This window comes from Bombina bombina, chromosome 6 (assembly GCF_027579735.1).
Source record: "Bombina bombina isolate aBomBom1 chromosome 6, aBomBom1.pri, whole genome shotgun sequence".
In the NCBI taxonomy this organism is placed as follows: Eukaryota; Metazoa; Chordata; class Amphibia; order Anura; family Bombinatoridae; genus Bombina; species Bombina bombina.
Genome location: NC_069504.1, coordinates 808,764,492 through 808,787,379, shown reverse-complemented (window position 1 = coordinate 808,787,379; position 22,888 = coordinate 808,764,492). Strand labels below are relative to the sequence as shown.

Genomic DNA, 22,888 nt, shown 5'->3' with positions numbered 1-22,888 from the left:
CGGTACAACCCAGGGGCCTTAACACAAATGTGGAGTCGCACTGCTTCTTGTAGTTAGACTTTGATTTATTGATTTTATTAATCTAATCCATATATAAGTGCTTAGTTTAATTTCCCCCATGCTATAACTGAAATGAGACATGTAAGATATATATATATATATATATATATATATATATGGATGTACCATTCACATAGTGTAAATTTACGTATGCTCCCTGATGCTAGCTTTATCTATGTGTTTAATTATTTTTTGAGAATCTGATCCGTATATAATTGCTTAGTTTACTTTCCCCATGATGTAACTAAAATGAGACATTTGAGAGATGTATATGGATGTACCATACACAGAGTGAAAATATATGTATGCTCCCTGATGGTAGCTTTATCTATGTGATTAATTTGATATGTTTAACTAGACTTTTGGATTGTATATTTATATTTTATTATTTTTTGAAAATACTTTGATCAGTTTGTCTACATGTAGGTAACTCTGAGGATACATTTGGAGCAATATCTTAGACAATAGCTGGTATATAGACTTGTTATCTCCATTACTAGGTCCAATACAGTACTATAGGTACACCTATAGGAGTTGGAAGTGATTACACAAGACATTTGTATTTTTATACACATCTATACAAATAGTTATGTCAAATAGTTTTTTATACATTTATGATACACATTGCTACATTCCATTGTCGTTGTTACACATAGTTTGAGGGCGGGGCTTAGGATGCCATTTTCTCAGTGCTGGAATAACAACTGAGGTTTGTGATAATATTAAAGGGACATGAAACCCACATATCACACTGAGTATTTACACCCAGCTGTACATAATGCTGAGTTATATCTAGTGACATATCACATTGAGTATTTACACCCAGCTGTACATAATTTCCCAGAATGTTGAGTGCCTAGGGCAGCACAAAACCTAAATACGCCACTGGCTTTATATCTAGACATTTGGCTTTGACAGTTTCTATTGTTTCCCTAGTAAAGTTATAAATTAATGTAATGCAATGTAATATAAAACAGACCCCTACAAAAATTCTTACAGGAACTTTCCTACTTTTCTCACTCATATCTTCATCAATATACAGGGAGTGCAGAATTATTAGGCAAATGAGTATTTTGACCACATCATCCTCTTTATGCATGTTGTCTTACTCCAAGCTGTATAGGCTCGAAAGCCTACTACCAATTAAGCATATTAGGTGATGTGCATCACTGTAATGAGAAGGGGTGTGGTCTAATGACATCAACACCCTATATCAGGTGTGCATAATTATTAGGCAACTTCCTTTCCTTTGGCAAAATGGGTCAAAAGAAGGACTTGACAGGCTCAGAAAAGTCAAAAATAGTGAGATATCTTGCAGAGGGATGCAGCACTCTTAAAATTGCAAAGCTTCTGAAGCGTGATCATCGAACAATCAAGCGTTTCAGTCAAAATAGTCAACAGGGTCGCAAGAAGCGTGTGGAAAAACCAAGGAGCAAAATAACTACCCATGAACTGAGAAAAGTCAAGCGTGCAGCTGCCAAGATGCCACTTGCCACCAGTTTGGCCATATTTCAGAGCTGCAACATCACTGGAGTGCCCAAAAGCACAAGGTGTGCAATACTCAGAGACATGGCCAAGGTAAGAAAGGCTGAAAGACGACCACCACTGAACAAGACACACAAGCTGAAACGTCAAGACTGGGCCAAGAAATATCTGAAGACTGATTTTTCTAAGGTTTTATGGACTGATGAAATGAGAGTGAGTCTTGATGGGCCAGATGGATGGGCCCGTGGCTGGATTGGTAAAGGACAGAGAGCTCCAGTCCGACTCAGACGCCAGCAAGGTGGAGGTGGAGTACTGGTTTGGGCTGGTATCATCAAAGATGAGCTTGTGGGGCCTTTTCGGGTTGAGGATGGAGTCAAGCTCAACTCCCAGTTTCTGGAAGACACCTTCTTCAAGCAGTGGTACAGGAAGAAGTCTGCATCCTTCAAGAAAAACATGATTTTCATGCAGGACAATGCTCCATCCCACGCGTCCAAGTACTCCACAGCGTGGCTGGCAAGAAAGGGTATAAAAGAAGAAAATCTAATGGCATAGCCTCCTTGTTCACCTGATCTGAACCCCATTGAGAACCTGTGGTCCATCATCAAATGTGAGATTTACAAGGAGGGAAAACAGTACACCTCTCTGAACAGTGTCTGAGAGGCTGTGGTTGCTGCTGCACGCAATGTTGATGGTGAACATATCAAAACACTGACAGAATCCATGGATGGCAGGCTTTTGAGTGTCCTTGCAAAGAAAGGTGGCTATATTGGTCACTGATTTGTTTTTGAATGTCAGAAATTTATATTTGTGAATGTTGAGATGTTATATTGGTTTCACTGGTAAAAATAAATAATTGAAATGGGTATATATCTGTTTTTTTTAAGTTGCCTAATAATTATGCACAGTAATAGTCACCTGCACACACAGATATCCCCCTAAAATGTCTATAACTAAAAACAAACTAAAAACTACTTCCAAAACTATTCAGCTTTGATATTAATGAGTTTTTTGGGTTCATTGAGAACATGGTTGTTGTTCAATAATAAAATTAATCCTCAAAAATACAACTTGCCTAATAATTCTGCACTCCCTGTATATATAGTGTTAGAAGAGTAATATTGGTATTAAAAGATCAAAGTACCAAAAATGTCTTCTGGTTCAGACACAAAATTCAGTTTGTAGAAAAGCATTGTAGGATCACATGATAACCCCACAATCCTTAGAATGCCCAAATCTGCTTTAGAGTGGAGCTAAAGGGTTAAAGGGACATACATTGTAACCCTTTTGCTACCTGCCCAAAATCCCAGAAAATGTTTAGCATTTTTTCTATCACCCCATTTAAACAGAAATATAGCCTTGTTAAAACTATATCGCCTAGATTTAGAGTTCTGCGTTAGCCGTCAAAACCAGCGTTAGGGGGTCCTAATGCTGGTTTTGGTCTACCGCTGATATTTAGAGTCTTGTAGGTAAGGGTCTAAAGCTCACTTTCCAGCCGCGACTTTTCCATACCACAGATCCCCTTACGTCAATTGCGTATCCTATCTTTTCAATGGGATCTTTCTAACGCAGGTATTTAGAGTCTTGGCTGAAGTGAGCGTTAGAAATCTAACGACAAAACTCCAGCCGCAGAAAAAAGCCAGGAGTTAAGAGCTTTCTGGGCTAACGCCGGTTCATAAAGCTCTTAACTACTGTGCTCTAAAGTACACTAACACCCATAAACTACCTATGTACCCCTAAACCGAGGCCCCCACATCGCCGCCACTCTATTAAATGTTTTAACCCCTAATCTGCCGACCGCACACCGCCGCAACCTATATTATCCCTATGTACCCCTAATCTGCTGCCCCTAACATCGCCGACCCCTATATTATATTTATTACCCCCTAATCTGCCCCCCCCCAACGTCGCCGCTACCTACCTACACTTATTAACCCCTAATCCGCCGACCGGACCTCGCCGCCACTATAATAAATGTATTAACCCCTAAACCGCCTCAATCCTGTCTCAAAAACCCTATAATAAATAGTATTAACCCCTAATCTGCCCTCCCTAACATCGCCGACACCTAACTTCAAGTATTAACCCCTAATCTGCCGACCGGACCTCGCCGCTACTCTAATAAATGTATTAACCCCTAAAGCTAAGTCTAACCCTAACACCCCCCTAAATTAAATATAATTTAAATCTAACGAAATAAAATAAATCTTATTAAATAAATTATTCCTATTTAAATCTAAATACTTACCTGTAAAATAAACCCTAATATAGCTACAATATAAATAATAATTATATTGTAGCTATTTTAGGATTAATATTTATTTTACAGGCAACTTTGTATTTATTTTAACCAGGTACAATAGCTATTAAATAGTTAATAACTATTTAATAGTTACCTAGTTAAAATAATTACAAAATTACCTGTAAAATAAATCCTAACCTAAGTTGCAATTAAACCTAACACTACACTTTCAATAAATTAATTAAATAAACTACCTACAATTATCTACAATTAAATCAACTAAACTAAATTACCAAAAAAACAAACACTAAATTACAAAAAAAAACAAACACTAAATTACAAAAAATAAAAAGATTACAAGAATTTTAAACTAATTACACCTACTCTAAGCCCCCTAAAAAAATAACAAAGCCCCCCCAAAATAAAAAAATGCCCTACCCTATTCTAAAATAAATATTTTACAGCTCTTTTACCTTACCAGCCCTTAAAAAGGGCCTTTTGCGGGGCATGCCCCAAAGAATTCTGCTCTTTTGCCTGTAAAAAAACATACAATACCCCCCCAACATTACAACCCACCACCCACATACCCCTAATCTAACCCAAACCCCCCTTAAAAAACCTAACACTAAGCCCCTGAAGATCTTCCTACCTTGTCTTTACCACGCCGGGTATCACCGATCTGTCCAGAAGAGGCTCCGAAGTCTTCATCCTATCCGGACCGGCAAACATCTTCATCCAAGCGGCATCTTCTATCTTCTTCCATCCGGCGCGGAGCGGGACCATCTTGAAGCAGCCGACGTGGATATATCCTCTTCTAACGACGTCCTAAGTCCGAATGAAGGTTCCTTTAAATGACGTCATCCAAGATGGCGTCCCTCGAATTCCGATTGGTTGATAGGATTCTATCAGCCAATCGGAATTAAGGTAGGAAAAATCTGATTGGCTGATTGAATCAGCCAATCAGATTCAAGTTCAATCGGATTGGCTGATCCAATCAGCCAATCAGATTGAGCTCGCATTCTATTGGCTGTTCCGATCAGCCAATAGAATGCGAGCTCAATCTGTTTGGTTAATTGGATCAGCCAATCGGATTGAACTTGAATCTGATTGGCTGATTCAATCAGCCAATCAGATTTTTCCTACCTTAATTCCGATTGGCTGATAGAATCCTTTTTTTTTTTTTTTTAAATTTGTTTTTTTATTTTTTCACAAGCAAATACAAAGAAAAAATCAAAGTGTCTCATCACAATCAAAATGACATTCTGTGCAATGAAAATCTTCAATCTTCTATTCAAACAAGGTCATATTTGCAGACATCTCTCATGAGCAACATAAAATAGTGCAAAATTGACAGAATAGAATCCTATCAGCCAATCGGAATTCGAGGGACGCCATCTTGGATGACATAATTTAAAGGAACCTTCATTCGGACTTAGGACGTCGTTAGAAGAGGATGGATCTGCGTCGGCTGCTTCAAGATGGTCCCGCTCTGTGCCGGATGGAAGAAGATAGAAGATGCCGCCTGGATGAAGATGTTTGCCGGTCCGGATCTCCTCTTCTTGCCGGATAGGATGAAGACTTCGGAGCCTCTTCTGGACGGATCAGTGATACCCGGCGTGGTGAAGACAAGGTAGGAAGATCTTCAGGGGCTTAGTGTTAGGTTTTTTAAGGGGGGTTTGGGTTAGATTAGGGTATGTGGGTGGTGGGTTGTAATGTTGGGGGGGGGTATTGTATGTTTTTTACAGGCAAAAGAGCAGAATTCTTTGGGGCATGCCCAGCAAAAGGCCCTTTTAAGGGCTGGTAAGGTAAAAGAGCTGTAAAATATTTATTTTAGAATAGGGTAGGGCATTTTTTTATTTTGGGGGCTTTGTTATTTTTTTAGGGGGCTTAGAGTAGGTGTAATTAGTTTAAAATTCTTGTAATCTTTTTTTATTTTTTGTAATTTAGTGTTTGGTTTTTTTGTAATTTAGTGTTTGGTTTTTTTTGGTAATTTAGTGTTTGTTTTTTTTGGTAATTTAGTTGAGCTGATTTAATTGTAGATAATTGTAGGTAGTTTATTTAATTAATTTTTTGATAGTGTAGTGTTAGGTTTAATTGTAACTTAGGTTAGGATTTTTTTTACAGGTAATGTTGTAATTATTTTAACTAGGTAGCTATTAAATAGTTATTAACTATTTAATAGCTATTGTACCTGGTTAAAATAAATACAAAGTTGCCTGTAAAATAAATATTAATCCTAAAATAGCTACAATATAATTAATATTTATATTGTAGCTATATTAGGGTTTATTTTACAGGTAAGTACTTAGCTTTAAATAGGATTAATTTATTTAATGAGAATTATTTTATTTCGTTAGAATAAAATTATATTTAACTTAGGGGGGTGTTAGGGTTAGGGTTAGACTTAGCTTTAGGGGTTAATACATTTATTAGAGTAGTGGTGAAATCCGGTCGGCAGATTAGGGGTTAATAATTGTAGGTAGGTGGCGGCGACGTTGGGGGCGGCAGATTAGGGGTTAATAAATATAATATAGGGGTCGGCAGTGTTAGGGGCAGCAGATTAGGGGTACATAGGGATAACGTAGGTTGCGGCGGTGTACGGAGCGGCAGATTAGGGGTTAAAAATAATATGCAGGGGTCAGCGATAGCGGGGGCGGCAGATTAGGGGTTAATAAGTGTAAGGCTTGGGGTGTTTAGACTCGGGGTACATGTTAGGGTGTTAGGTGCAGACTTAGAGAGTGTTTCCCCATAGGAAAAAATGGGGCTGCGTTAGGAGCTGAACGCTGCTTTTTTGCAGGTGTTAGGTTTTTTCAGCTCAAACTGCCCCATTGTTTCCTATGGGGGAATCGTGCACGCGCACGTTTTTGAAGCTGGCCGCGTCTGTAAGCAATGCTGGTATTGAGAGTTGCAGTGGCGGTAAATATGCCTGTACGCTCCCTTTTTGGAGCCTAACGCAGCCCTTCAGAGAACTCTAAATACCAGCGTTGTTTAAAAGGTGCGGGGGGAAAAAAACCACGCGTAGCTAATGCACCCCTTTGGCCGCAAAACTCTAAATCTAGGCGTAAATTTTTTAAGTAGACAACTCAAAGAATTGATCTAGGCTTATTTTGGTATATTTCATGACACCATTTCACCGCCAAATATAAAAATCGCAATTTTTTTTCACAAACTTTGGGTTTCTCACTAAAATTATAAACATACCACGTGTGTAATCATGACACAAATGATTGTAAAATCTGTTGTGTGAGCGATAGGTGTTAGTTTTTTTCTTCCGCGCTCTACATTGGAGTCTATGTGGAGAATACGTTAACACAGTAACAATATTGCGAAGTACTTTGATTAACTTTCAACTTGTAATACACGCACTCCTTGACACGCGCAAAATGATTACTTCTAGCGAAGTTTACACTTGAGCGAAATTGAGATTTCACTGAAATCTTGCGAGATTTCATAGTAAACTTCCTTAAACTAAATAGGGAAATAAAATAACTGTGCCTGCACATGCCAGATGCACGCTTCCTTGCAAGTCCTGGGACTAGTATCCCGATTGGCTGCTTAAAATTCCTTTACAATGGGGTGTGAAAATGTAAGGTAAATATCTTCCTTTTTTACATAGAGATGTTCAAGGCAACAATTTCTTGTCAGCCTTTTACAGATATGCTACATTACTTTTAAGTGCTCCAACATTCGGTATCATATCCCTCTAAAATGAAACTAACAGGAATATATGACTCTGTGTACAAGTGATACCTAGGTATCTATTGCTCCCTGGATGATATGTGTGTATATATATATATATATATATATATATATATATAGCCAAAAGTATGTGGACACCCCTACTAATTATTGAATTAATTAAACCCAGCACATAGCCATAAAATCTCCATAGACAAACATTTGTATTGCAATGGCTTGTATCGAAGAGCTCAGTAAATAAATGTGCCACTGTCATAAGACGCCATCTTTGCCAAAAAAACAGCTTGTGAAACTTCTGCCCTACTAGATCTGCCCTGGCAAAATTACTATTATTGTGAAGTGGACTATAATCTGTTGCATCACTCACTACAGAGTTCAAAACAGCTTCTGAAAGCAACATAATCACAAGAACTGTGCATCTGGTGCTTCATGAATGGTCTGGGGCTGTTTTTCAGGGTTTGATCTAGGCCCCTTCGTTCCAGTGAAGGGGCATCTCAATACTGCAGGATATAACGACATTTTAAAATAATTGGGTGCTTTCAGCTTTGTTGCAACAGTTTGGGAAAGGCCCTTTTCCATTCCAGCATGACTGTGCACTTGTGCACAAAGTGAGGTTCATGAAGACATGGTTTGACAAGTTTCGTGCAGAGGAACTCCAGTGGCCTGCACCGAACCCTGACCTCAACCCCGTTGAACACTTTTGGTATGAATTCTAATGCTCATTGTGAGCCAGACCTTTTCATACAGCATCCGTGCTTTACTTCACAAGTGCTCTTTTGGCTGAATGGGCGAAAATTCCCACAGACACACTCCAAAATCTTGTGAAAAACTTTAACAGAAGCACTGTGGCTGTTATTGCAGCACAGGGAGATCAACTCCATATTAATACCCATGGTATATCCAGCAAGCTCATCTAGGTGTGATGGTCAGGTGTCTATGTACTCCTGGCCATATAGGGTGAGTGTAAATAATTATGTGCATGGTAGTAACATGAGTTATTGTCAAAAATCATACATGCATCCTTATTACAGATTCAACATATTGCTAAGATGCTACCCAGTTGCTCTTGGGCACACTCTGCTTAGCTATATAATGACTTACTGTGGGTTTTCATAGCCATGCCCAGGATTGGCATTAGCAAGCCCATATTGACTTACTGTCAATAGGTATGCATGTTAGTTAAGTGGTTACTAAGATATATTAAGATATATGTATATTAAGGTAAGGTATTATAAAGTTATATTAAATGTATTCAAAATAATGGTAAACAATGTGAGCACTACATTTTAAACATGATCAACCAAATTCCATTCTGCCTCAACAGACTGAACAGTAATGACAACCCATACAGCCAGATACTGCTTGATACAGAATGACTAAGCACATAAGCCTAAATTACAAGCACAAAAATATTAGCACTCTCATGCGTTAACATTGCTCAAGGAAAATCAACAGCACTTTATTTTTGCTCTTAAATTACAAGTCTAAAGTTATTTTAGCTCCACTAACAAACCAGTCCAGTTTAAATTCCCTAGACTGTTTTAGAGGGGCTGGGTGACCTCATTGTCTGGAAAAGAAACAATTTGCTATTATCTTACAAATAAAAGCAGCACAAATGTTAATAAGGGCTGATGCTCTACCTGGTAGCTACAACCCTTACCAATAACTTATTTAACTTATATTCTATAACAATTAAAAGACATGGACACAGAGAGCTGGGTATAAGACCATAATGAGGTCATGTTTATTTAACATTTAAATAAACCCGACTTCAACTGAAGTCATAACTATAAACAGTTAACTTGTGGCGGCATTCGAGGCCTAGTAAAATAATAATCACTCCATATGACTAGAGGTCGAGGCCAGGTGTTACTGGAATTGCAAAGTGAAAAGGGGGGCCCCAAAACGAGGCTCCACCCCATTCCGTCTAGGAAGCGCAGACGTCCTAAAGGATCTTCAGCCAGCAGTCCCAGGGGGAGGGGGCCCCCAGGTCACGACCTGGGGACATCTCCCCCGCCCATTAGCCCAACTGTCACCCCTACAGACTCTGCCCTCAGGTATTTATGGCCACAACCTCCCGCCTCTAGGAGATATTTTTTTTTGTCATTTAGCTTCAACCTATAAGGCGCTGGAGAGAAAAAGCCCTGCAGCAATTTCTTCCAGTAAGCTCCAAAATTAACGCCAAGGTCTTACATCAATTAGGCCCACTAACCCTATCCCTGCCTTCAGCCTACTAAACCAGCAACCACTCGGAAGCCATAAACCTGAATTCCACCATTGAGATGTTAGCACTACAGCCAACAAAAAAGGGGTTGGGAGGGAGGGAAACTTTCTTCGTTGAAAATCCCAGGAAGAAAAGGCAGGATCCTTCTAGAACTACCCTTATAACTGGTAAGTCTAAGACCTCCCCTTACTTTGCAACAATGTTGCTAGCACACTGAACTAGGGATTTTCACTACCTTGAGATGCACAGGCCCTTAACTCCGTTACTGGAGACCTTGCTACCCTGCACTCCCCTTGTTATGCACATACCAGCACTAACATAGCACTAACAAAACACAATGCATTTTTTTCTTTATGCCGATTGCAGTGGGGTAATCTTCAATGAAATATTTTTTTACTACTCCAGTGATAGTCTAGGGAGCGCTAACATCCATCTGCCTATCAGATAGCGTAGGTGCAATAAACCCCTCCCACAAAAGACTTCTATGGGGGAGCTCAGTAAAATTCACGTCGGATATCACTCAAATGCTAAGCTGATGGTTCGATAAGCAGAGGGTGCACAAGTAGTGGAGTTATATATGTAGTTCTGTGCTATACTATTAAAAATAATGGCGTTTTTTACTTCAGGTCTTAAAAAGCACTACATTTTACAGCGGTAATTTAAATTGCATTCGAGCATAACACTTGGCTCACCACTTGTAATACCCTGCAATATCCATTAAAAGTATAGGACGTGCAAATAAATATTTGGGCCACGTTAAGATGTTTTGTTAAACCATCCACTTAATTGGCTCATACTAACTTATCATATACTGGCTGTTGATAGATATATTTATATACCAATGAAACTGCTGGACAAACAATAATTGATCATTGATATGTACCATAACATACAAGTAATACTGCTCTGCACACTATCATTGGGCATCCCAAGATACAATTACATAACCTTGATACTCCTGGGCACACAACCATTGGGTATTGATAGATACCCTCATATATTCCTATGCTGGGCACAATCATTGGTTACTGATGTGCAGGTTTACACATCTCAGGGTGAACAATAGCAGGTTAATAATAGATACCCACACACACACATAGCATAATGCTGGACATACGAGTGATGTGAATCTGTACACCCATATAACATTATTGATAAGAACATATAAGCATGTTATGGTTACAAAATAACTGGTTATACATTGATAAGAATTTCCCGATACTGTAGGACATCAACTAGGTAAGGATAGGTGTACATACATCCCATATAGCGATGGGTATTTATAGGTGCACAGATTTTTCCTAAAAACACAACAGATAAGTATTGATCAGTAATACATCACTGATATTGTAAAGGTATTGATCGTATCTCATATACTGCTAACACACAATAACTAGAAATAATACATGGTTACTACTGGAAACACATAATACTTGGGTACTTTCTGACTATTCTTTTCACTACAGAATATATATACATACCTAGCTATTGCAATGCAAACACAATGATTGGGTATTGTTGGCTACATGCAGTCCTTAGTCACTGCTGGGCAAACACATTGTCTGGTACTGCTGAGTATGCACTGCATGGTGTTGCTGGGCACTCACAATGCCTAGCTAAGCTCATACTGTCGGAATGTGGGGAACACACTGCAGGATGTTACTGGGCACAGAATGTATGGATATTGCTGACATACCTTTACCCATATACTGTCTGGATAAATCTGTGCTTTCACTGCAAAATGCTGCTAGGCACATATAATGTCTGAGAACTACTAATGATTTTATGATGCTACTGGACACACACAATCCCTACGTACTGCTTCGAACATACTGTCTGGATACCGCTGGGCAAACACTGCAAGCATCTGCTAGGCACACATAATGTCTGGGTACTGCTAGGCACAAACACTGTTAATCACAAACCGCAGGGTAATTCTGAGTGCAAATTGCAAACAAACTGCCAATGTGCAGAAGTGTAAAGTAAAAACTCATAATACATCTATTGTGAAGTGACTGGTCAATACTTGGCACTCATATCATGATATACTAACATAAAAGCATAGACAGCAGATAAAAAACAAATGGAGCATAACGTATTTCCATATTTCCTTCTGGTGTATGCTTAATTCATTAATTAATAAATAAATGTATTTATTCTTGCAATGGCAGTAGGCATATTAAAACCAAACTCCATTACAGTCTTTGTCTATTCCATGAATCAGTCATTTTTTCCATAAAGAAGTGCTTTTGCAAACAGTTAACATAAATTATGTGGGCACAAATATCACACAAGCTATGGGCAAGAACTGCCTAGGTTGATGAAGCACGTGGCATGTTTCCTGCTGGCCATGCAAGCCATACAATTTGGCAAAAGATATACAAGTGATACAGGATACCATGTTTGACACAAATACTCATAAATTACTAGAGTATTTTCACCAACATTTTGGACTGTAAACCCATTGGTTGGTCCAGTAAAACATAGTGATTGCTTTGTTGATCCCTGGGGAAAAACAAAATGAATTGCTAAATAAGTAATTTTGAGGTTCTGAATAGTCCTTACTAACTATGATGCAATGTGGATTTGGCACTAAAATGTATAATTTGGTATACAGACAACCACAGTTACAAAGCTCTCCCTATATATATATTTGTTGATAACTAATTACTTATATGCCTTAATGAAGAATATTGTTGGAATATTGATCAGAAATAGATGGATGCAGAAAGGCTGCTAGTCATTTAGCTAACCTGAAAAACAGTTTGAGAGACAGACACAGAGAGAGGTCCAGACAGGATGACAGACAGACAAGAAAAAATCTAGACAGGATGACAAACAGATAAAGAGAAGAGATAGATATATAGATAGATATATAGATAGATAGATTGATTGATTGATAGATGATAGATATGTGCTGCATAAACATGCATGACAAACTGTTGTTGATCAACAGCTACTCATTTATTGTTACACAGGTATAGTGGTATACATCCACTAACATATTGGATATTTGTTTGGTGCTATATGTGTATTCAGGGCCAAATAAGGTCTTTGGTGACGTTAGCGACTTCACCATCTTGGTGACATTCTGACCCCAGATCTCACAGGCTCTGTCCTAAAAACCTCATCCATGTGAGAGCCAATAGTGACATCAGCACAGGGAGGGGGAGGGAGACCCAGGAACTATAGGAGGACCTAAAAGAAGGAGGGGAAGAAATCTAGGGACAGAAAGATGCCAGTGCACCTGTCAATCAAATCATCATACTCACAGCACTGCTACCCACCCATCAATTTGCCTAACCAATAAAAAAATAATTAGAACAGATGTATGATCCACACAGAATTGTTCTCCATACTGCACATTTGTTCTGACTATTTTCTATTACTCAATGATTAAAAAAACAACTTGTTCTTAATTCATAATTAACCCCAATTTGTTATCACCAACCCCCATAACTCATTAATAGCCATCATTATTTATTAATATCTGTAACACTCATTCATTCCTGCTAATTTAATTATAATTAATACATTATTATCAGTCTTATACCATACATTCTAATACCTACCCGAATGGTATCAATCACTTCCTAATATTGCCACACACAACAAAGGTTTTATTTATTTTTTTATACTAAAACTACTAAGCAATAATACATCCTCAACATTCTACAACATTAACCCATTCTCCTATTTCTCACATCATTTGCGAACATCACTAGATGCCAATCAGTTGTAAATATTTCCCTGCAAGCTGTGAATAGTATTGAACATTCATACAGCTTCCATGAAACCAAACCTCACCCTGCATCTAATCACCTCTCAGAAGAAATGTACGCAGACACTTAACACAGGCTAGCAGACACACACAAGTGTATGTGTTTGTGTTACACTAATAGCAAGAAACAAATACATAATACAGCACAGACATGAGTAAGTCTACCAGGTACATTTCTGCTGTCACACTGAGTTGAGGTAACCAAGCTATACCTCTCTAACCCCTTACACACCCTAATACCCCACATCTGCACCATTGGGCCCTTTTTTATATCCACTGGCATGAAAATGATGCATATAGTGCATTTAAGTATAATAAGTAGGATTTGGTAGTCCAATTCTTAAACCTCCTCTTTCATGTCAGTTAAGACAGTAGAGTGGATGCCATTTTTAACAAACCCTGATGCTGAATTATTGCCACAGTTTGTCATCTTTAGGTTGAGTTACTTACTTGCCAATTTCTTCATATAGCTGGTATTCATCTGTAAAACGTGTGCAGGTTACAGCCATATCTGCACGGGCTCCTTGATCTGCAGTGGCTCCTGGCTCTTTGGGGGTGGGGGGGGGGGATAGAGCTTTTTGGATCTTGATTTTACAAGAAGGATTTGGAGGCGCTGGAGAGATCTGTTTTTACTTGCCCCTTCTGGTCCTATTTGCTCTTCTCTCTCTGCCCCTCCTGATGGGTTTTCTGCGTCTTTTCTATAAAACACACACCAAAAAAAAAAAAAAACCCAAAAGGATGAAGAATGATAGAGACAGTCAGGGAGGGATTGAGACAGACAGAGGGAAAGGGGGAGGGGGGTATTTGAGGAATAAGGGGGAAACAGGGAGAGAGAGACAGAGAGAGACAGAAAGAGGCAGGAGCAGCTTTGAATGTGTCTTGCCTGTATTAATTTCAGACTGAGAGAACAAGAGGGAGGGATATAGGGAGGGAAATAGGGAGAGGGAGGGCAGAGAGAGGCAGAGATAGAGTAGAGATACCAGGAGATGAAGAGAACAGGAGGGGGACATCAAAAAAGTGCAGAAGGAGGACAGAAGCAATTATCTATTTGGGATATTTAAATATGGCATCACATAATTGTACAATCTATAGAGTTTCCCTTTTTATCTCCCTGTCTGTGAGACCATATTGTGTTAAGTACATGATTAGAGCAGTGTATCATAGATTGTAAGCTCTTGGGGTACAGTAGCAGGTTTCCTTTATCTACAATATTATGTTGTTCCCTTACAAATAGTGATAAAATGCAATAAAAATAAAATTGTTTTGTGCTAAGGTTACACATACAACTCCTAAACAAAAAAATGATATAAAAGGGTGTCGTTTATCTAATAATAAAGTGGTTGTATATCAATAGTCTGCTGAATTTACACAGGAAGAATAATATGAGGGGATGAGAGAACTGAAAAGCGACTTTTTTTTTTGTGATCTCATAGATATGCCATGTGAAATGTGCTCGTTTCCAGAGCATCTGCCCCATATATTCAACACTCCTGCCAACTGCTGCAGCTTACTTCAGCGCTAAATGATAGTTAATTAGCAAATACCTGCATGAGCATTACTTGCTACCATAGTGATTACATAAATAGGTGCACATAGAGAGGGAGGAAATGATTGTAACTAAGGTCCTAAACGGTGGGGATTATGGAGTCAACCTGGTTTTGCTGTGATTTCATAAAAGCTTCTTTTTTTTTAAATAGTCTGCCAGTTATGAGACAGGACCTATCTGCAATTGGTTACAGTAGCCAAGATGGGAGAGATGAGGGCATGGGTCAAAGTTTCATCAGGAGAGGGACGGAATGAGATAATTGTTACACAACTGAAGGAAAAGTGAATATGGAAGAGTTAAAGTAATCAATGAGTTAAAATTTAACCATTTGTGTGCCTTGCTCTTTTTGGTGCACCTAATTAATAAGCAAGGGAGGGGGAAGGGTCTGGCCACTTGTATTTGGCCTGAACCATGCTTGCAAATGCAGTCTGTGCCATGTTGCCACGGTAACAGTTACAAGAACAATTACATTGCTATATGCCACCCTCCTTCCTCATATACTGGGGGGTGGTAGTCCCTTAATAGAGATAGTGTCAGGGGAAAACAGAGTGAAATAAAGATTTTATTCTTAAACTGTGTATGTCTAAAAATAGCCATAAGAAGGGCAGGTCGAGGAAGTGAGGAAATGTTATTTTAATGGGATTTTTCTTGTCACATTGTTCTTTCTGTAAGTAATAGTTAGACTGAGGTTGGGAGATGCTCATGTAATGAATACAAAGGTTTAATAGAAAGGTTTAAGGATTTTCCCACTAGAAGGGCACAATAATGACATGAACTCATGAACTGATATTCAGTGTAAGCGCTCAATTATAAAAATGATAAAGGAACAAGGTGTTGTACTATCTATCTATCTATCTATCTATCTATCTATCTATCTATCTATCTATCTATCCATCTATCTAATCTATCATCTATCTGTTATTATTATTATTATCCGTTATTTGTAGAGCGCCAACCGATTCTGTAGCGCTAATCTATCTATCAATAGTATATATCTAACTGTCTATCTATCAATAGTATATATCTATCTGTCTATCTATCTACACATACATACATCACACATGCATACACACACACACACACACACACACACACACACACACACACACATATATATATATATATATACACACACACACACACACACACACACATATACACAAACACACACATATAAACATGCAGAGACAAATCCAATGAATATACATGAATAAAATATATATACATACATACCTCATTTTATGGCTCTTTGCAGATATTACACTTTTTACAAATTGAAGGTTTGTGGCAACCCTGTGTTGAGCAAGTCTATCGGCGCAATTTTTCCAACACATATATATACATACAAATATAAACATATAATTACACATATTTACACACCTATACACCAGCAAAAAAATTATGACTCACTGAAGGCTCAGATAGTGGTTAGCATTTTTTTAGCAATAAAGTATTTTTTAATTAATGTACATTGTTTTTTAGACATAATGCTATTGCAGATTACAAGTGAAGCACTAACAGTTACGAGTGAGCGAGTGAGAGATAAGCGGTATATCACAGGTGTTTGCGCTCGTTGGGTTTTCCATATTACAAGTTGAAAGAAAAATGCGATTGTGATTGCTTACATACAAATATAAACATATATTATATGTCATTTATACAGCACCAACAGATTATATAGCACTTAAAGGTATAGGAAAGTCAAAATTAAACTTGCACGATTCAGATAATGTGGTCTATTTATCAAGCTCCTAACGGAGCTTGATGCCCCGTGTTTCTGGCGAGACTTCAGGCTCGCCAGAAACACAAGTTATGAAGCAGTGGTCTACAGACCGCTGCTCCATAACCTGTCTGCCTGCTCTGAGGCAGCGGACAGAAATCAACCCGATCGAATACGATTGTGTTGATTGACACCCCCTGCTAGCGGCCGATTGGCCATGAATCTGCAGGGGGCGGCATTGCACCAGCAGTTCACAAGAACTGCTGGTGCAATGCGTATGCTGTCGGCATTTATCAATGTGCGGCAGACATGGTTCGCTATAGCGGATCATGTCCATCCGCACAATGAAAAATGGACCCCAGAGAATGTAATTTTAACACACTTTTAAATTCACTTCTATTTTCATATGTGCTTCATTCTCTTGGTATCCCTTGCTGAAAAAGAATACGCATATATCCTACACTAGTGGGAGGCGAGCTAGTTGCTGATTGGTGCCTGCACCTATTTGTATCTTGTGATTGGCTAACTAGATGTGTTCGGCAAGCTGCCAGTAGTTCAAGGCGATTCCTTCAATGAGGAATAACAAGATAATGAAGCAAATTTGATAATAGAAGTAAATTGGAAAGTTGTTTGGAATTTTATGTTCTATCCAAATCTTGAAAGAAACATTTTGGGGTTTCCTGTCTCTTTAACAATGGATAAATCACATATACAGTATAACAATGTCATTACATAAGATAAATAAAATACATTGAAGAGTAAGATAGATATAGAATAAGGGTACTGCTTGAAATATATAGCTTACAATTAAAAGAAGCATACATGAGAATATGTGGGCGTAATGAAAGATCTGGGGTGAGGTGGAAGTGCATTTAGAAATGAGAACAGTACTGTAGGAGACAGTCTGCCAGCTTTTAGGTTGCACAAGCATTTCACTAGAAATGCTTGTGCAATGTTAAATGTCGACAGCGTATGCTGTCGGCATTTAGCGAGGTCGAGCGGACATGATTCACTACAGCGAATCGTATCCGCTCATCCGTTTCAAATGTTCCTTTATCAACCCTGCTGCCAGGTGCTTGTAATAAAATTTACAAATATTTTGCAGAATTTGTTACATCTAAAGGAAGTCATTATTACCCCTCACTATAGAAATAAATCATAGGACACATTGGCTAGATTACAAATGAAGAGCTAACATTAGCGCGCGTGATGCAACTGCATGGGCGCAAACTAAATTTGTGCTTGTCGGGTTAGTAAGGCTTTGAAGTCCTCGTTTACAGGGTTAGGGCTAAATAAAAAGTATCACCAAACACACTTTTTCAGCGCACAGGTTGTGGTCGTATTATATGTTGAAAGTAAACTGTTTTGCTCTCATGCTAACCCTACCAGCACAACGTAGTCCCCTAAGTCAATGCAGCAAAAAAAGGGGAAAAAACACCCTACTCACGTGAAAACCCAATTGCATATGTTCATGCGTGCTAACCCGACATGAAAGTATGAATATTTCACATTCCAATGTTTTTCACATAGCAGAATATGTTCTCATTATTCATAAATAAATAGCACAAGAAGACAAAACCTGTTTAAATGCTGTTCTTTCACAGAGTCAGTATACCATTTTTGAATAATGTGTCTCTGTATGTATCAGATTTATATTAAAAGGACATGAAACCCAATTTTTTAATTCTGTATTAAAAAAAGATCTGGATATCAACAATACTGGGGCAGTCAATCCCATGCATCCCAAAAGTCAAAATGGAAATTGTCATGAGATGCAGGACACATGCAGGACACAGCAATAATAGTACAACTCTATTTTATTGTAGAGCATGGAAACACACATCTGGTAGCATTGATCTCACTAACTAACTGCGACACAGACAAACGGACCTAAGCCCTGCTCCCAATCTGGTGACGTCACTTCCTGCTCTCATCACATCTTCCCCCTTTTCAAAGGACAAAACATACATTTTTTTTTTCATTTGAATATAACAAATAACAAGGCATACAACAACAACTTTGTATAGAATATAACAAATAACAAGTTACAGAAAATATAAACAACATGAATTACATCCTGACTTGAACATCGGGGTAGACTACCCTAGTCCACAGTGACCATGGGATTATTCTGCCCATACTTCTGGTCACTGTTCTAACTAAGTTAATCCCGATATAGGGCCGGAAGTTTCACCACTCTTCCGCTTGATGTAACTCTACATGAACTGTCCTCTGATACAGAAGAAGGTGATTGAGAGTCCGCTGGAGGCAAAGACATATCCCCGCTGTGATCTTGCTGAGGAGAAGGCACCCCTTTTAAAACAGGGGATCCCACCGGCGGTGGTATTCTCAGGTACAGGCTGAAGATGTTTCCGGTTACGGCGTGTAACTGTCCCTCCATCAGTAAGGACTACATAAGACCTTGGTTCTGGAGAGCGTCCAATTACCGTAGCAGGCGTCTTCCATTTCTTCTCATCATCCAGTTTAATTCTGACACTTTGCCCGCATTCAGCTCCTGCAAGGGCCTCACAGAATGTCTCCTGACGTAGAAGAATCGATAGCCTCTTTTTGCCTCTTCATCACTCCTAAGGACTTCATCCCGAGGAATAGAGCTAGTTGGCTAGAAGACACCCACAGAGGGTAAGGTGGTGCAAATCTGGCGTTCTAGCATCAGCTGTGCCGGGCTAAACCCCGTGGCTTGAATGGGTGTTGCCCTATAGGACAAGAGGGCTAGGTACGGCTCAGATTGCTTTAAAATGAATTTTGTTGTTTGAACTGCCCTTTCAGCCATTCCGTTGGCCTGCGGGTAATGTGGACTTGACGTGGAATGTATAAAATCATATTCCCTGCTGAAAGAACTGAACTCTATAGAAGCGATTCCGTTATCACTCACCAGCTCCATTGGTATGCCCCACCGGGCGAACATGCTCTTAAGACGAGTGATAACGGCTTGACTTGTGATTTCATTCAAAGGTGCAATTTCCAAATACCTGGAATAGTAGTTGATCACAACTAAGAACTTTTTCCCGTGCAGTTCGCACAAATCAGCAGCTATTTTCTGCCACGGGCCTGCAGGCAGCGGAGTAGAAATCAAGGGCTCCCTTCTCTGAGTAGGCCGGTGTTCTCAGCAAAAGGCACATTTAGACACATGGCTTGCAATATCGGAACTGATCCCAGGCCACCATACAGCTGTAGCTGCCCTTTCTCTGCAATTTGTAATGCCTAAGTGGCCATCGTGAATCCTGTTTAACATCTCCTGCTGCATGCTAACAGGGATAACAATGCGGTCCTGGAACAGCACCAACCCATCCAGCTTCGTGAGCTGCGACCTTTCTGACTGGTAAGCACTTAAAGACATCTAGGCTGCCCGACTCTCGGGCCAACCTTCTTTTATGTACTTTATAACTTATTGAAGGTCTGTATCTAAATATGTCTCTTTCTTTATTTGTTCTAGCTTCCCTGAAGAAATGGATTTGGAGGCCAGAACTGAATCCACATACACTTTTACATTTGATTCCTTTGAAGACTCTTCAGCAGCAGCCAGCGGGAGCCTGGATAGTGTATTTGCCACAACCAGTTGTTTCCCCGGCACATGCACTGCCTGAACTTTGAATCTGAGCAGCCTCATTAGAAGTCTCTGGCATCTTAGGGGCATTTTGTCAATATCATAGGAATTGATTAGAAGGACTAGCGGTTTATGATCAGTCTCCAGACTAAATTTCTCTAAACCCACTAGGTACCGCTGAAAGCGCTCACAGGCCCAAACTGCAGCCAGGCACTCTTTCTCAATTTGGGCGTATTTTGACTCCGCAGCCGTCAGTGTACGGGAACAGTAGGCAATGGGCTGTAGTTTGTTTTCATTTAGCTGCAGGAGGGCGGCCTCTAACCCATAACTGCTCTCATCAGCACTAACCACAGTCTTTTTGGAAGGGTCGTAGAACCCCAACACTGGGGCAGACTCCAGCAGGGACTTGACCTGCATAAAAGATTCTTCCTGTGAAGGTCCCCAGACCCAGGCAACATCTTTCTTTAGCAACTCTGTGATAGGGTGTAGTATTGTGGATAAATCTGGAAGGAACCTGCCCACATAATTTACAAGGCCCAATATTTGTCTCAGCTCATGTACATCAGAAGGATTTTTCATCTGTTCAATAGCACAAATTTTCTCGGGGTCTGACTTGATGCCATCCCCATTGATGATATGCCCAAAGTAATATAACTCTGCTTTCCCAAAATGGCATTTCTCTTTGTTTAGCTTCAGCCCGGACTCTCTGATAGTCTGCAGCACACAGCTCAATCGCTGATCATGTTCCTCCAACGTAGACCCATACACCAAGATGTTGTCCATGACTACTGCCGTGCCCACATGGTCTTTTAGGAGAGAACGCATTTCTCTTTGGAAGATTTCAGGAGCAGAGGATATCCAAAGGGGAGTCTGCAAAAACAAAACCGACCTACTGGTGTAATGAAGGTAGTCAATTTGCGGCACTTTGGATCTAGAGGTATCTTCCAGAAGCCGCTAGAAACATCCAGTGTAGAGAAGAACTTCGCCCCCGCCAATTTCGGAGCTATGTCTTCAAGTGTTGGCAGCACATATCTCTCTCTCTTCACCGCCTCATTCAGCCTTTTCAAGTCTACGCAAATGCGTACCTTCCCGTTCTTCCCGGGCACAATGGGGGCACACCAGTCAGTTGCTTCAACAACCTCTTCAATAAACCCCATATTCATATTCACCTTTAAGTGATATACGGAAAGGTTTGCAATTCAGTAAGTGATATATGGAAAGGTTTGCAATTCAGTAGGCCCAATTCGCCAAACATATCTTCTGAGATCTCATTCACTCTGGCCACTAGGCCCAGACCACAGGCTGCTTTTCTGCTCAATAAGTTGTTAACACACTGACCTCTAATCACATGCACCCACATGGTGAATTTCCTTTGCTTGTACTCGCAGCTGGCAAGAAATTTCCCCACACAATCAATGCGGCCACCAGGACTATGGACTTTTGTTGTAACTTTTGCCAGCTGGGGCTGTCGAGGCAGTTTTATGAACGCTGCAAGAGACATTACAGTGATGTCTGCTACTGTGTCAATCTTAAAGGCGACTTTGGCTCCCATTACAGTAAGGGCAACCCTCCAATCATCTTCTGAACCCGGCCGTTCAACAACAGACCCCACAAAGGACACTTCTTGACCCTCCTGGTCGCTATCCACCTGCATCTCCTTAATATATTCGGTCTTACACACCACTTCAAAATGGCCCATCCTGTTACATTTTATACATCTTTTGTCTTTAGCAGGGCATATGACACTCTGATCATGGGCAAGGTTGCACCGTGTGCATCGTGCATGCTGCGCCCATCCACTTCTGGGCCTATCTGTTGCCCTAGGTCTACCGCTCACACTGTGCCTTTCACTTGCAGCTCTCCTGAACTGCTGCACTTCATCCACAATACTCTCAGACCTCAGATCAGCACTTTGCTTTTTCACCAGTTCACTCTGGCAGGCCATCCTAATAGCCCCATCTAATGTTAAATCAGACTCTAACTGCAGCTTCAGTGAGACTTCAGCATCTGCAATTCCAATAACTATTCTGTCTCTGATTTGCTCTTTTTTAGCAACACCAAACTCATAGAATTCAGCTAGTTCATACAGGCTGCACACAAATGACTCCACAGATTCTCCCACATGCTGAGCACGTTTGTGAAAACAAGCTCTCTCATTAATCACGTTTCTTTTGGGCACAAAGTGGGCACTGAGTTTATTCATAACTAGTTCAAAGTCAAATTCTTCCCCTTTCTTGGAAAGTAAAAGCATTGAACACTGGCTCCACATCTTTCCCCATAGAGTATAAAAGAGAATTAACTTGTACTTCACCACTCTCCTTGTCCAGCTTGGAAGCAATCCTGAAGCGCTGAAACCGCTGACACCATGTGGGCCAAGCTGCAGGCTGAGAGAAGTCAAAAGGCTCAGGTGGGGTAAACTTTGACATCGTCATTGATCAGGAACAGAAGCGCAGGCAAGAACTTTTGACACCATGTCATGAGATGCAGGACACAGCAAGGATGGTACAACTCTATTTTATTGTAGAGCATGGAAACACATATCTGATCTAGAAGGGAGAAATAGAGGCGC

General features: G+C 39.8%; 1 long non-coding RNA gene across 1 annotated transcript in view; it reads right to left on the bottom strand.

The window, feature by feature from the left end:
- The window catches only part of LOC128663704 (uncharacterized), an 81,200-nt gene that overhangs the window by 39,162 nt on the left and 19,150 nt on the right, over positions 1 to 22,888 (bottom strand). The window contains exon 2 of the long non-coding RNA XR_008402896.1: positions 13,939 to 14,186. This is a non-coding gene — a long non-coding RNA (uncharacterized LOC128663704). The remainder of the gene's footprint in view (positions 1 to 13,938; positions 14,187 to 22,888) is intronic.